Genomic DNA, 12,402 nt, shown 5'->3' with positions numbered 1-12,402 from the left:
CAGGGTATTTGTTCATATAGGGATAGTGGAAGCAGGCCAACTCATACTTACCTGACAGGGGAGGCACCATGATCATTTAGGTGGTCCTCCCACGGTGAGGCTCATCCATTGCACTGCGGGTGGGTTGACCCCTGCGATTTCCCCAAATGCGGGAAACTCGACTGTATAATTTGTGATACTGGGGGACTGCGTTCGCGCTATCCCCTGAATATTTAAGGAAAAAATAGGTTTGCTGTGCTTTATTAATATCGATAAGATCTGTAATCTCATGTGAATCTTAGTACCTAATCACTCTCTCCCTAATCCCCCATTAATGCAACTGAAGTTCTTGCGTCTGGGGGTGGAATTCCTTTCCAGCTCAGACCCTGCTTGCTTGCCCATCGCCATATATATAGCCTTGTTGTAGCTGCTTTCTCGCAAGTTCAACAGTTCCACTGCTGGATTATATTTTTCCGCCTGAGGACGACTGCTTGTGTTGCGATCGACATGTCGTGAGTTATTTTATTTCATACCTACGTGGCTTTACCGAAATAACCAAAGAGTATAGATAACACAGTCAAATTATCCATAATAGAGGTTTGTTGGGTGGTTGGCGGGTTTAAGGACACATTTATAAATTGACGAGATCTAACCCAAAACACCTCTATTTTGGATGATATTGGTCCCGAAAGCCTATGTGTAATAATTACATTATTTTTTATTCAGCCTTGCAAACCAGATTTGTTGGTGATTGGCCAGTGGCATGGTGAAAAGCTGATCATCTTGCTGGTTTAACACGCAAAAAATACTGTGAAAACAAATTCAGCGCAATTTACTAAACACCTTATGCTTTGCTGTCACAGGCTATGAGTTATATCGGTTGATAATAATGTTTATGAAAATAAGAACGGTGCCTTTTTATAGTCGTGGCATGTAAAAAATGCCATTACTTCCTTAGCTCTTAAATGGCAACTATATCTTGAGTCAACATTACCCAGAATGCTATGGAGAATTTTACTCGTAAACTATGCCTTAGCTCACAAAATTTGAAATTTCCAAATAAGTGTATATTATCGTATCGTGTTATTTGTAGTTTTTTAAACGACGGTGTTTATTTTTTAATCATTTTTAAGTATCGCCACGTAAAAGATTTATAATGCCCATAGAGTAGAGGTACAGGGTATTTGTTCATATAGGGATAGTGGAAGCAGGCCAAATCATACTTACCTGACAGGGGAGGCACCATGATCATTTAGGTGGTCCTCCCAGGGTGAGGCTCATCCATTGCACTGCGGGTGGGTTGACCCCTGCGATTTCCCCAAATGCGGGAAACTCGACTGTATAATTTGTGATACTGGGGGACTGCGTTCGCGCTATCCCCTGAATATTTAAGGAAAAAATAGGTTTGCTGTGCTTTATGAATATCGATAAGATCTGTAATCTCATGTGAATCTTAGTACCTAATCACTCTCTCCCTAATCCCCCATTAATGCAACTGAGGTTCTTGCTTCCGGGGATGGAATTCCTTTCCAGCTCAGACCCTGCTTGCTTGCCCATCGCCACATATATAGCCTTGTTGTAGCTGCTTTCTCGAAAGTTCAACAGTTCCACTGCTGGATTATAATTTTCCGCCTGAGGACGACTGCTTGTGTTGCGATCGACATGTCGTGAGTTATTTTATTTCATACCTACGTGGCTTTACCGAAATAACCAAAGAGAATAGATAACACAGTCAAATTTTCCATAATAGAGGTTTGTTGGGTGGTTGGCGGGTTTAACGACACATTTATATATTGACGAGATCTAACCCAAAACACCTCTATTTTGGATGATATTGGTCCCGAAAGCCTACGTGTAATAATTACATTATTTTTGATTCAGCCTTGCAAACCAGATTTGTTGGTGATTGGCCAGTGGCATGGTGAAAAGCTGATCATCTTGCTGGTTTAACACGCAAAAAATACTCTGAAAACAAATTCAGCGCAATTTACTAAACACCTTATGCTTTGCTGTCACAGGCTATGAGTTATATCGGTTGATAATAATGTTTATGAAAATTAGAACGGTGCCTTTTTATAGTCGTGGCATATAAAAAATGCCATTATTTCCTTAGCTCTTAAATGGCAACTATATCTTGAGTCAACATTACCCAGAATGCTATGGAGAATTTTACTCGTAAACTATGCCTTAGCTCACAAAATTTGAAATTTCCAAATAAGTGTATATTATCGTATCGTGTTATTTGTAGTTTTTTAAACGACGGTGTTTATTTTTTTAATCATTTTTAAGTATCGCCACGTAAAAGATTTATAATGCCCATAGAGTAGAGGTACAGGGTATTTGTTCATATAGGGATAGTGGAAGCAGGCCAAATCATACTTACCTGACAGGGGAGGCACCATGATCATTTAGGTGGTCCTCCCAGGGTGAGGCTCATCCATTGCACTGCGGGTGGGTTGACCCCTGCGATTTCCCCAAATGCGGGAAACTCGACTGTATAATTTGTGATACTGGGGGACTGCGTTCGCCCAATCCCCTGAATATTTAAGGAACAAATAGGTTTGCTGTGCTTTATTAATATCGATAAGATCTGTAATCTCATGTGAATCTTAGTACCTAATCACTCTCTCCCTAATCCCTCTCTCCCTAATCCCCCATTAATGCAACTGAGGTGCTTGCGTCCGGGGGTGGAATTCCTTTCCAGCTCAGACCCTGCTTCCTTGCCCATCGCCACATATATAGCCTTGTTGTAGCTGCTTTCTCGCAAGTTCAACAGTTCCACTGCTGGATTATAATTTTTCTGCCTGAGGACGACTGCTTGTGTTGCGATTGACACGTCGTTATTTATTTTATTTCAAACCTACGTGGCTTTACCGAAATAACCAAAGAGTATAGATAACACAGTCAAATTATCCATAATAGAGGTTTGTTGGGTGGTTGGCGGGTTTAACGACACATTTATATATGACGAGATCTAACCCAAAACACCTCTATTTTGGATGATATTGGTCCCGAAAGCCTATGTGTAATAATTACATTATTTTTTATTCAGCCTTGCAAACCAGATTTGTTGGTGATTGGCCAGTGGCATGGTGAAAAGCTGATCATCTTGCTGGTTTAACACGCAAAAAATACTGTGAAAACAAATTCAGCGCAATTTACTAAACACCTTATGCTTTGCTGTCACAGGCTATGAGTTATATCGGTTGATAATAATGTTTATGAAAATAAGAACGGTGCCTTTTTATAGTCGTGGCATGTAAAAAATGCCATTACTTCCTTAGCTCTTAAATGGCAACTATATCTTGAGTCAACATTACCCAGAATGCTATGGAGAATTTTACTCGTAAACTATGCCTTAGCTCACAAAATTTGAAATTTCCAAATAAGTGTATATTATCGTATCGTGTTATTTGTAGTTTTTTAAACGACGGTGTTTATTTTTTTAATCATTTTTAAGTATCGCCACGTAAAAGATTTATAATGCCCATAGAGTAGAGGTACAGGGTATTTGTTCATATAGGGATAGTGGAAGCAGGCCAAATCATACTTACCTGACAGGGGAGGCACCATGATCATTTAGGTGGTCCTCCCAGGGTGAGGCTCATCCATTGCACTGCGGGTGGGTTGACCCCTGCGATTTCCCCAAATGCGGGAAACTCGACTGTATAATTTGTGATACTGGGGGACTGCGTTCGCGCTATCCCCTGAATATTTAAGGAAAAAATAGGTTTGCTGTGCTTTATGAATATCGATAAGATCTGTAATCTCATGTGAATCTTAGTACCTAATCACTCTCTCCCTAATCCCCCATTAATGCAACTGAGGTTCTTGCTTCCGGGGATGGAATTCCTTTCCAGCTCAGACCCTGCTTGCTTGCCCATCGCCACATATATAGCCTTGTTGTAGCTGCTTTCTCGAAAGTTCAACAGTTCCACTGCTGGATTATATTTTTTCCTCCTGAGGACAACTGCTTGTGTTGCGATCGACACGTCGTGATTGATTTTATTTCATATCTACGTGGCTTTACCGAAATAACCAAAGAGAATAGATAACACAGTCAAATTTTCCATAATAGAGGTTTGTTGGGTGGTTGGCGGGTTTAACGACACATTTATATATTGACGAGATCTAACCCAAAACACCTCTATTTTGGATGATATTGGTCCCGAAAGCCTACGTGTAATAATTACATTATTTTTGATTCAGCCTTGCAAACCAGATTTGTTGGTGATTGGCCAGTGGCATGGTGAAAAGCTGATCATCTTGCTGGTTTAACACGCAAAAAATACTCTGAAAACAAATTCAGCGCAATTTACTAAACACCTTATGCTTTGCTGTCACAGGCTATGAGTTATATCGGTTGATAATAATGTTTATGAAAATTAGAACGGTGCCTTTTTATAGTCGTGGCATATAAAAAATGCCATTATTTCCTTAGCTCTTAAATGGCAACTATATCTTGAGTCAACATTACCCAGAATGCTATGGAGAATTTTACTCGTAAACTATGCCTTAGCTCACAAAATTTGAAATTTCCAAATAAGTGTATATTATCGTATCGTGTTATTTGTAGTTTTTTAAACGACGGTGTTTATTTTTTTAATCATTTTTAAGTATCGCCACGTAAAAGATTTATAATGCCCATAGAGTAGAGGTACAGGGTATTTGTTCATATAGGGATAGTGGAAGCAGGCCAAATCATACTTACCTGACAGGGGAGGCACCATGATCATTTAGGTGGTCCTCCCAGGGTGAGGCTCATCCATTGCACTGCGGGTGGGTTGACCCCTGCGATTTCCCCAAATGCGGGAAACTCGACTGTATAATTTGTGATACTGGGGGACTGCGTTCGCGCAATCCCCTGAATATTTAAGGAACAAATAGGTTTGCTGTGCTTTATTAATATCGATAAGATCTGTAATCTCATGTGAATCTTAGTACCTAATCACTCTCTCCCTAATCACTCTCTCCCTAATCCCCCATTAATGCAACTGAGGTTCTTGCGTCTGGGGGTGGAATTCCTTTCCAGCTCAGACCCTGCTTCCTTGCCCATCGCCACATATATAGCCTTGTTGTAGCTGCTTTCTCGCAAGTTCAACAGTTCCACTGCTGGATTATAATTTTTCCGCCTGAGGACGACTGCTTGTGTTGCGATTGACACGTCGTGATTTATTTTAATTCATACCAACGTGGCTTTACCGAAATAACCAAAGAGTATTGATAACACAGTCAAATTATCCATAATAGAGGTTTGTTGGGTGGTTGGCGGGTTTAACGACACATTTATATATTGACGAGATATATCCCAAAACACCTCTATTTTGGATGATATTGGTCCCGAAAGCCTACGTGTAATAATTACATTATTTTTGATTCAGCCTTGCAAACCAGATTTGTTGGTGATTGGCCAGTGGCATGGTGAAAAGCTGATCATCTTGCTGGTTTAACACGCAAAAAATACTGTGAAAACAAATTCAGCGCAATTTACTAAACACCTTATGCTTTGCTGTCATAGGCTATGCGTTATATCGGTTGATAATAATGTTTATGAAAATAAGAACGGTGCCTTTTTATAGTCGTGGCATATAAAAAAATGCCATTACTTCCTTAACTCTTAAATGGCAACTATATCTTGAGTCAACATTACCCAGAATGCTATGGAGAATTTGATTCGTAAACTATGCCTTAGCTCACAAAATTCGAAATTTCCAAATAAGTGTATATTTTCGTGACGTGTTATTTGTAGTTTTTTAAACGACAGTGTTTATTTTTTTAATCATTATTAAGTATCGCCACGTAAAAGATTTATAATGCCCATAGAGTAGAGGTACAGGGTATTTGTTCATATAGGGATAGTGGAATTAGGCCAACTCATACTTACCTGACAGGGGAGGCACCATGATCATTTAGGTGGTCCTCCCAGGGTGAGGCTCATCCATTGCACTGCGGGTGGGTTGACCCCTGCGATTTCCCCAAATGCGGGAAACTCGACTGTATAATTTGTGATACTGGGGGACTGCGTTCGCGCTATCCCCCGAATATTTAAGGAAAAATAGGTTTGCTGTGCTTTATGAATATCGATAAGATCTGTAATCTCATGTGAATCTTAGTCCCTAATCACTCTCTCCCTAATCCCCCATTAATGCAACTGAGGTTCTTGCGTCTGGGGGTGGAATTCCTTTCCAGCTCAGACCCTGCTTCCTTGCCCATCGCCACATATATAGCCTTGTTGTAGCTGCTTTCTCGCAAGTTCAACAGTTCCACTGCTGGATTATAATTTTTCCGCCTGAGGACGACTGCTTGTGTTGCAATTGACACGTCGTGATTTATTTTAATTCATACCAACGTGGCTTTACCGAAATAACCAAAGAGTATTGATAACAGTCAAATTATCCATAATAGAGGTTTGTTGGGTGGTTGGCGGGTTTAACGACACATTTATATATTGACGAGACATATCCCAAAACAACTCTATTTTGGATGATATTGGTCCCGAAAGCCTACGTGTAATAATTACATTATTTTTGATTCAGCCTTGCAAACCAGATTTGTTGGTGATTTGCCAGTGGCATGGTGAAAAGCTGATCATCTTGCTGGTTTAACACGCAAAAAATACTGTGAAAACAAATTCAGCGCAATTTACTAAACACCTTATGCTTTGCTGTCATAGGCTATGCGTTATATCGGTTGATAATAATGTTTATGAAAATAAGAACGGTGCCTTTTTATAGTCGTGGCATATAAAAAAATGCCATTACTTCCTTAACTCTTAAATGGCAACTATATCTTGAGTCAACATTACCCAGAATGCTATGGAGAATTTGATTCGTAAACTATGCCTTAGCTCACAAAATTCGAAATTTCCAAATAAGTGTATATTTTCGTGACGTGTTATTTGTAGTTTTTTAAACGACAGTGTTTATTTTTTTAATCATTATTAAGTATCGCCACGTAAAAGATTTATAATGCCCATAGAGTAGAGGTACAGGGTATTTGTTCATATAGGGATAGTGGAAGCAGGCCAACTCATACTTACCTGACAGGGGAGGCACCATGATCATTTAGGTGGTCCTCCCAGGGTGAGGCTCATCCATTGCACTGCGGGTGGGTTGACCCCTGCGATTTCCCCAAATGCGGGAAACTCGACTGTATAATTTGTGATACTGGGGGACTGCGTTCGCGCTATCCCCCGAATATTTAAGGAAAAATAGGTTTGCTGTGCTTGATGAATATCTATAAGATCTGTAATCTCATGTGAATCTTAGTCCCTAATCACTCTCTCCCTAATCCCCCATTAATGCAACTGAGGTTCTTGCGTCTGGGGGTGTAATTCCTTTCCAGCTCAGACCCTGCTTCCTTGCCCATCGCCACATATATAGCCTTGTTGTAGCTGCTTTCTCGCAAGTTCAACAGTTCCACTGCTGGATTATAATTTTTCCGCCTGAGGACGACTGCTTGTGTTGCAATTGACACGTCGTGATTTATTTTAATTCATACCAACGTGGCTTTACCGAAATAACCAAAGAGTATTGATAACAGTCAAATTATCCATAATAGAGGTTTGTTGGGTGGTTGGCGGGTTTAACGACACATTTATATATTGACGAGACATATCCCAAAACAACTCTATTTTGGATGATATTGGTCCCGAAAGCCTACGTGTAATAATTACATTATTTTTGATTCAGCCTTGCAAACCAGATTTGTTGGTGATTGGCCAGTGGCATGGTGAAAAGCTGATCATCTTGCTGGTTTAACACGCAAAAAATACTGTGAAAACAAATTCAGCGCAATTTACTAAACACCTTATGCTTTGCTGTCATAGGCTATGCGTTATATCGGTTGATAATAATGTTTATGAAAATAAGAACGGTGCCTTTTTATAGTCGTGGCATATAAAAAAATGCCATTACTTCCTTAACTCTTAAATGGCAACTATATCTTGAGTCAACATTACCCAGAATGCTATGGAGAATTTGATTCGTAAACTATGCCTTAGCTCACAAAATTCGAAATTTCCAAATAAGTGTATATTTTCGTAACTTGTTATTTGTAGTTTTTTAAACGACAGTGTTTATTTTTTTAATCATTTTTAAGTACCGCCACGTAAAAGATTTATAATGCCCATAGAGTAGAGGTTGAGGGTATTTGTTCATATATGAATAGTGGAAGCAGGCCAACTCATACTTACCTGACAGGGGAGGCACCATGATCATTTAGGTGGTCCTCCCAGGGTGAGGCTCATCCATTGCACTGCGGGTGGGTTGACCCCTGCGATTTCCCCAAATGCGGGAAACTCGACTGTATAATTTGTGATACTGGGGGACTGCGTTCGCGCTATCCCCCGAATATTTAAGGAAAAATAGGTTTGCTGTGCTTCATGAATATCGATAAGATCTGTAATCTCATGTGAATCTTAGTCCCTAATCACTCTCTCCCTAATCCCCCATTAATGCAACTGAGGTTCTTGCGTCTGGGGGTGGAATTCCTTTCCAGCTCAGACCCTGCTTCCTTGCCCATCGCCACATATATAGCCTTGTTGTAGCTGCTTTCTCGCAAGTTCAACAGTTCCACTGCTGGATTATAATTTTTCCGCCTGAGGACGACTGCTTGTGTTGCAATTGACACGTCGTGATTTATTTTAATTCATACCAACGTGGCTTTACCGAAATAACCAAAGAGTATTGATAACACAGTCAAATTATCCATAATAGAGGTTTGTTGGGTGGTTGGCGGGTTTAACGACACATTTATATATTGACGAGATACATCCCAAAACACCTCTATTTTGGATGATATTGGTCCCGAAAGCCTACGTGTAATAATTACATTATTTTTTATTCAGCCTTGCAAACCAGATTTGTTGGTGATTGGCCAGTGGCATGGTGAAAAGCTGATCATCTTGCTGGTTTAACACGCAAAAAATACTGTGAAAACAAATTCAGCGCAATTTACTAAACACCTTATGCTTTGCTGTCATAGGCTATGCGTTATATCGGTTGATAATAATGTTTATGAAAATAAGAACGGTGCCTTTTTATAGTCGTGGCATATAAAAAAATGCCATTACTTCCTTAACTCTTAAATGGCAACTATATCTTGAGTCAACATTACCCAGAATGATATGGAGAATTTGATTCGTAAACTATGCCTTAGCTCACAAAATTCGAAATTTCCAAATAAGTGTATATTTTCGTGACGTGTTATTTGTAGTTTTTTAAACGACAGTGTTTATTTTTTTAATCATTATTAAGTATCGCCACGTAAAAGATTTATAATGCCCATAGAGTAGAGGTACAGGGTATTTGTTCATATAGGGATAGTGGAAGCAGGCCAACTCATACTTACCTGACAGGGGAGGCACCATGATCATTTAGGTGGTCCTCCCAAGGTGAGGCTCATCCATTGCACTGCGGGTGGGTTGACCCCTGCGATTTCCCCAAATGCGGGAAACTCGACTGTATAATTTGTGATACTGGGGGATTGCGTTCGCGCTATCCCCCGAATATTTAAGGAAAAATAGGTTTGCTGTGCTTTATGAATATCGATAAGATCTGTAATCTCATGTGAATCTTAGTCCCTAATCACTCTCTCCCTAATCCCCCATTAATGCAACTGAGGTTCTTGCGTCTGGGGGTGGAATTCCTTTCCAGCTCAGACCCTGCTTCCTTGCCCATCGCCACATATATAGCCTTGTTGTAGCTGCTTTCTCGCAAGTTCAACAGTTCCACTGCTGGATTATAATTTTTCCGCCTGAGGACGACTGCTTGTGTTGCAATTGACACGTCGTGATTTATTTTAATTCATACCAACGTGGCTTTACCGAAATAACCAAAGAGTATTGATAACAGTCAAATTATCCATAATAGAGGTTTGTTGGGTGGTTGGCGGGTTTAACGACACATTTATATATTGACGAGATATATCCCAAAACAACTCTATTTTGGATGATATTGGTCCCGAAAGCCTACGTGTAATAATTACATTATTTTTGATTCAGCCTTGCAAACCAGATTTGTTGGTGATTGGCCAGTGGCATGGTGAAAAGCTGATCATCTTGCTGGTTTAACACGCAAAAAATACTGTGAAAACAAATTCAGCGCAATTTACTAAACACCTTATGCTTTGCTGTCATAGGCTATGAGTTATATCGGTTGATAATAATGTTTATGAAAATAAGAACGGTGCCTTTTTATAGTCGTGGCATATAAAAAAATGCCATTACTTCCTTAACTCTTAAATGGCAACTATATCTTGAGTCAACATTACCCAGAATGCTATGGAGAATTTGATTCGTAAACTATGCCTTAGCTCACAAAATTCGAAATTTCCAAATAAGTGTATATTTTCGTGACGTGTTATTTGTAGTTTTTTAAACGACAGTGTTTATTTTTTTAATCATTATTAAGTATTGCCACGTAAAAGATTTATAATGCCCATAGAGTAGAGGTACAGGGTATTTGTTCATATAGGGATAGTGGAAGCAGGCCAACTCATACTTACCTGACAGGGGAGGCACCATGATCATTTAGGTGGTCCTCCCAAGGTGAGGCTCATCCATTGCACTGCGGGTGGGTTGACCCCTGCGATTTCCCCAAATGCGGGAAACTCGACTGTATAATTTGTGATACTGGGGGATTGCGTTCGCGCTATCCCCCGAATATTTAAGGAAAAAATAGGTTTGCTGTGCTTTATGAATATCGATAAGATCTGTAATCTCATGTGAATCTTAGTCCCTAATCACTCTCTCCCTAATCCCCCATTAATGCAACTGAGGTGCTTGCGTCCGGGGGTGGAATTCCTTTCCAGCTCAGACCCTGCTTGCTTGCCCATTGCCACATATATAGCCTTGTTGTAGCTGCTTTCTCGCAAGTTTAACAGTTCCACTGCTGGATTATATTTTTTCCGCCTGAGGACGACTGCTTGTATTGCGATCGACACGTCGTGATTTATTTTAATTCATACCAACGTGGCTTTACCGAAATAACCAAAAAGTATAGATAACACAGTCAAATTATCCATAATAGAGGTTTGTTGGGTGGTTGGCGGGTTTAACGACACATTTATATATTGACGAGATCTAACCCAAAACACCTCTATTTTGTATGATATTGGTCCCGAAAGCCTACGTGTAATAATTACATTATTTTTGATTCAGCCTTGCAAACCAGATTTGTTGGTGATTGGCCAGTGGCATGGTGAAAAGCTGATCATCTTGCTGGTTTAACATGCAAAAAATACTGTGAAAACAAATTCAGCGCAATTTACTAAACACCTTATGCTTTGCTGTCATAGGCTATGAGTTATATCGGTTGATAATAATGTTTATGAAAATAAGAACGGTGCCTTTTTATAGTCGTGGCATATAAAAAAATGCCATTACTTCCTTAACTCTTAAATGGCAACTATATCTTGAGTCAACATTACCCAGAATGCTATGGAGAATTTGATTCGTAAACTATGCCTTAGCTCACAAAATTCGAAATTTCCAAATAAGTGTATATTTTCGTGACGTGTTATTTGTAGTTTTTTAAACGACAGTGTTTATTTTTTTAATCATTATTAAGTATCGCCACGTAAAAGATTTATAATGCCCATAGAGTAGAGGTACAGGGTATTTGTTCATATAGGGATAGTGGAAGCAGGCCAACTCATACTTACCTGACAGGGGAGGCACCATGATCATTTAGGTGGTCCTCCCAAGGTGAGGCTCATCCATTGCACTGCGGGTGGGTTGACCCCTGCGATTTCCCCAAATGCGGGAAACTCGACTGTATAATTTGTGATACTGGGGGATTGCGTTCGCGCTATCCCCCGAATATTTAAGGAAAAAATAGGTTTGCTGTGCTTTATGAATATCGATAAGATCTGTAATCTCATGTGAATCTTAGTCCCTAATCACTCTCTCCCTAATCCCCCATCAATGCAACTGAGGTGCTTGCGTCCGGGGGTGGAATTCCTTTCCAGCTCAGACCCTGCTTGCTTGCCCATTGCCACATATATAGCCTTGTTGTAGCTGCTTTCTCGCAAGTTTAACAGTTCCACTGCTGGATTATATTTTTTCCGCCTGAGGACGACTGCTTGTATTGCGATCGACACGTCGTGATTTATTTTAATTCATACCAACGTGGCTTTACCGAAATAACCAAAGAGTATAGATAACACAGTCAAATTATCCATAATAGAGGTTTGTTGGGTGGTTGGCGGGTTTAACGACACATTTATATATTGACGAGATCTAACCCAAAACACCTCTATTTTGGATGATATTGGTCCCGAAAGCCTACGTGTAATAATTACATTATTTTTGATTCAGCCTTGCAAACCAGATTTGTTGGTGATTGGCCAGTGGCATGGTGAAAAGCTGATCATCTTGCTGGTTTAACATGCAAAAAATACTGTGAAAACAAATTCAGCGCA

At 39.9% G+C, this 12,402-nt stretch overlaps 11 non-coding genes across 11 annotated transcripts; all 11 read left to right on the top strand.

Moving 5' to 3' along the window:
- Window positions 1–43: 43 nt before the first annotated feature.
- Window positions 44–207, top strand: LOC116946339 (U1 spliceosomal RNA). Its single transcript, XR_004403509.1, has one exon. It is a non-coding gene; the product is annotated as a U1 spliceosomal RNA (small nuclear RNA).
- Window positions 208–1,198: 991 nt separating this feature from the next.
- LOC116946307 (U1 spliceosomal RNA) lies at window positions 1,199–1,362 on the top strand. The gene has a single exon (XR_004403477.1). It is a non-coding gene; the product is annotated as a U1 spliceosomal RNA (small nuclear RNA).
- Window positions 1,363–2,354: 992 nt separating this feature from the next.
- On the top strand, window positions 2,355–2,518 carry LOC116946335 (U1 spliceosomal RNA). Its single transcript, XR_004403506.1, has one exon. It is a non-coding gene; the product is annotated as a U1 spliceosomal RNA (small nuclear RNA).
- A 1,007-nt stretch (window positions 2,519–3,525) lies between these two features.
- LOC116946306 (U1 spliceosomal RNA) lies at window positions 3,526–3,689 on the top strand. Its single transcript, XR_004403476.1, has one exon. It is a non-coding gene; the product is annotated as a U1 spliceosomal RNA (small nuclear RNA).
- A 993-nt stretch (window positions 3,690–4,682) lies between these two features.
- LOC116946384 (U1 spliceosomal RNA) lies at window positions 4,683–4,846 on the top strand. Its single transcript, XR_004403542.1, has one exon. It is a non-coding gene; the product is annotated as a U1 spliceosomal RNA (small nuclear RNA).
- Window positions 4,847–5,855: 1,009 nt separating this feature from the next.
- On the top strand, window positions 5,856–6,019 carry LOC116946303 (U1 spliceosomal RNA). The gene has a single exon (XR_004403473.1). It is a non-coding gene; the product is annotated as a U1 spliceosomal RNA (small nuclear RNA).
- Window positions 6,020–7,010: 991 nt separating this feature from the next.
- On the top strand, window positions 7,011–7,174 carry LOC116946302 (U1 spliceosomal RNA). Its single transcript, XR_004403472.1, has one exon. It is a non-coding gene; the product is annotated as a U1 spliceosomal RNA (small nuclear RNA).
- A 991-nt stretch (window positions 7,175–8,165) lies between these two features.
- Window positions 8,166–8,329, top strand: LOC116946301 (U1 spliceosomal RNA). The gene has a single exon (XR_004403471.1). It is a non-coding gene; the product is annotated as a U1 spliceosomal RNA (small nuclear RNA).
- A 993-nt stretch (window positions 8,330–9,322) lies between these two features.
- Window positions 9,323–9,486, top strand: LOC116946319 (U1 spliceosomal RNA). Its single transcript, XR_004403489.1, has one exon. It is a non-coding gene; the product is annotated as a U1 spliceosomal RNA (small nuclear RNA).
- A 991-nt stretch (window positions 9,487–10,477) lies between these two features.
- On the top strand, window positions 10,478–10,641 carry LOC116946318 (U1 spliceosomal RNA). The gene has a single exon (XR_004403488.1). It is a non-coding gene; the product is annotated as a U1 spliceosomal RNA (small nuclear RNA).
- A 994-nt stretch (window positions 10,642–11,635) lies between these two features.
- Window positions 11,636–11,799, top strand: LOC116946317 (U1 spliceosomal RNA). The gene has a single exon (XR_004403487.1). It is a non-coding gene; the product is annotated as a U1 spliceosomal RNA (small nuclear RNA).
- Window positions 11,800–12,402: the final 603 nt, after the last annotated feature.

The sequence above is a fragment of the Petromyzon marinus genome, chromosome 26 (assembly GCF_048934315.1).
Source record: "Petromyzon marinus isolate PM22_M1 ecotype Great Lakes invasive population chromosome 26, UKy_Petmar_22M1.pri1.0, whole genome shotgun sequence".
NCBI lineage: Eukaryota > Metazoa > Chordata > Hyperoartia > Petromyzontiformes > Petromyzontidae > Petromyzon > Petromyzon marinus.
The sequence above is the reverse complement of the archived record's forward strand: the minus strand, read 5'-3'. Positions and strand labels throughout refer to the sequence as shown.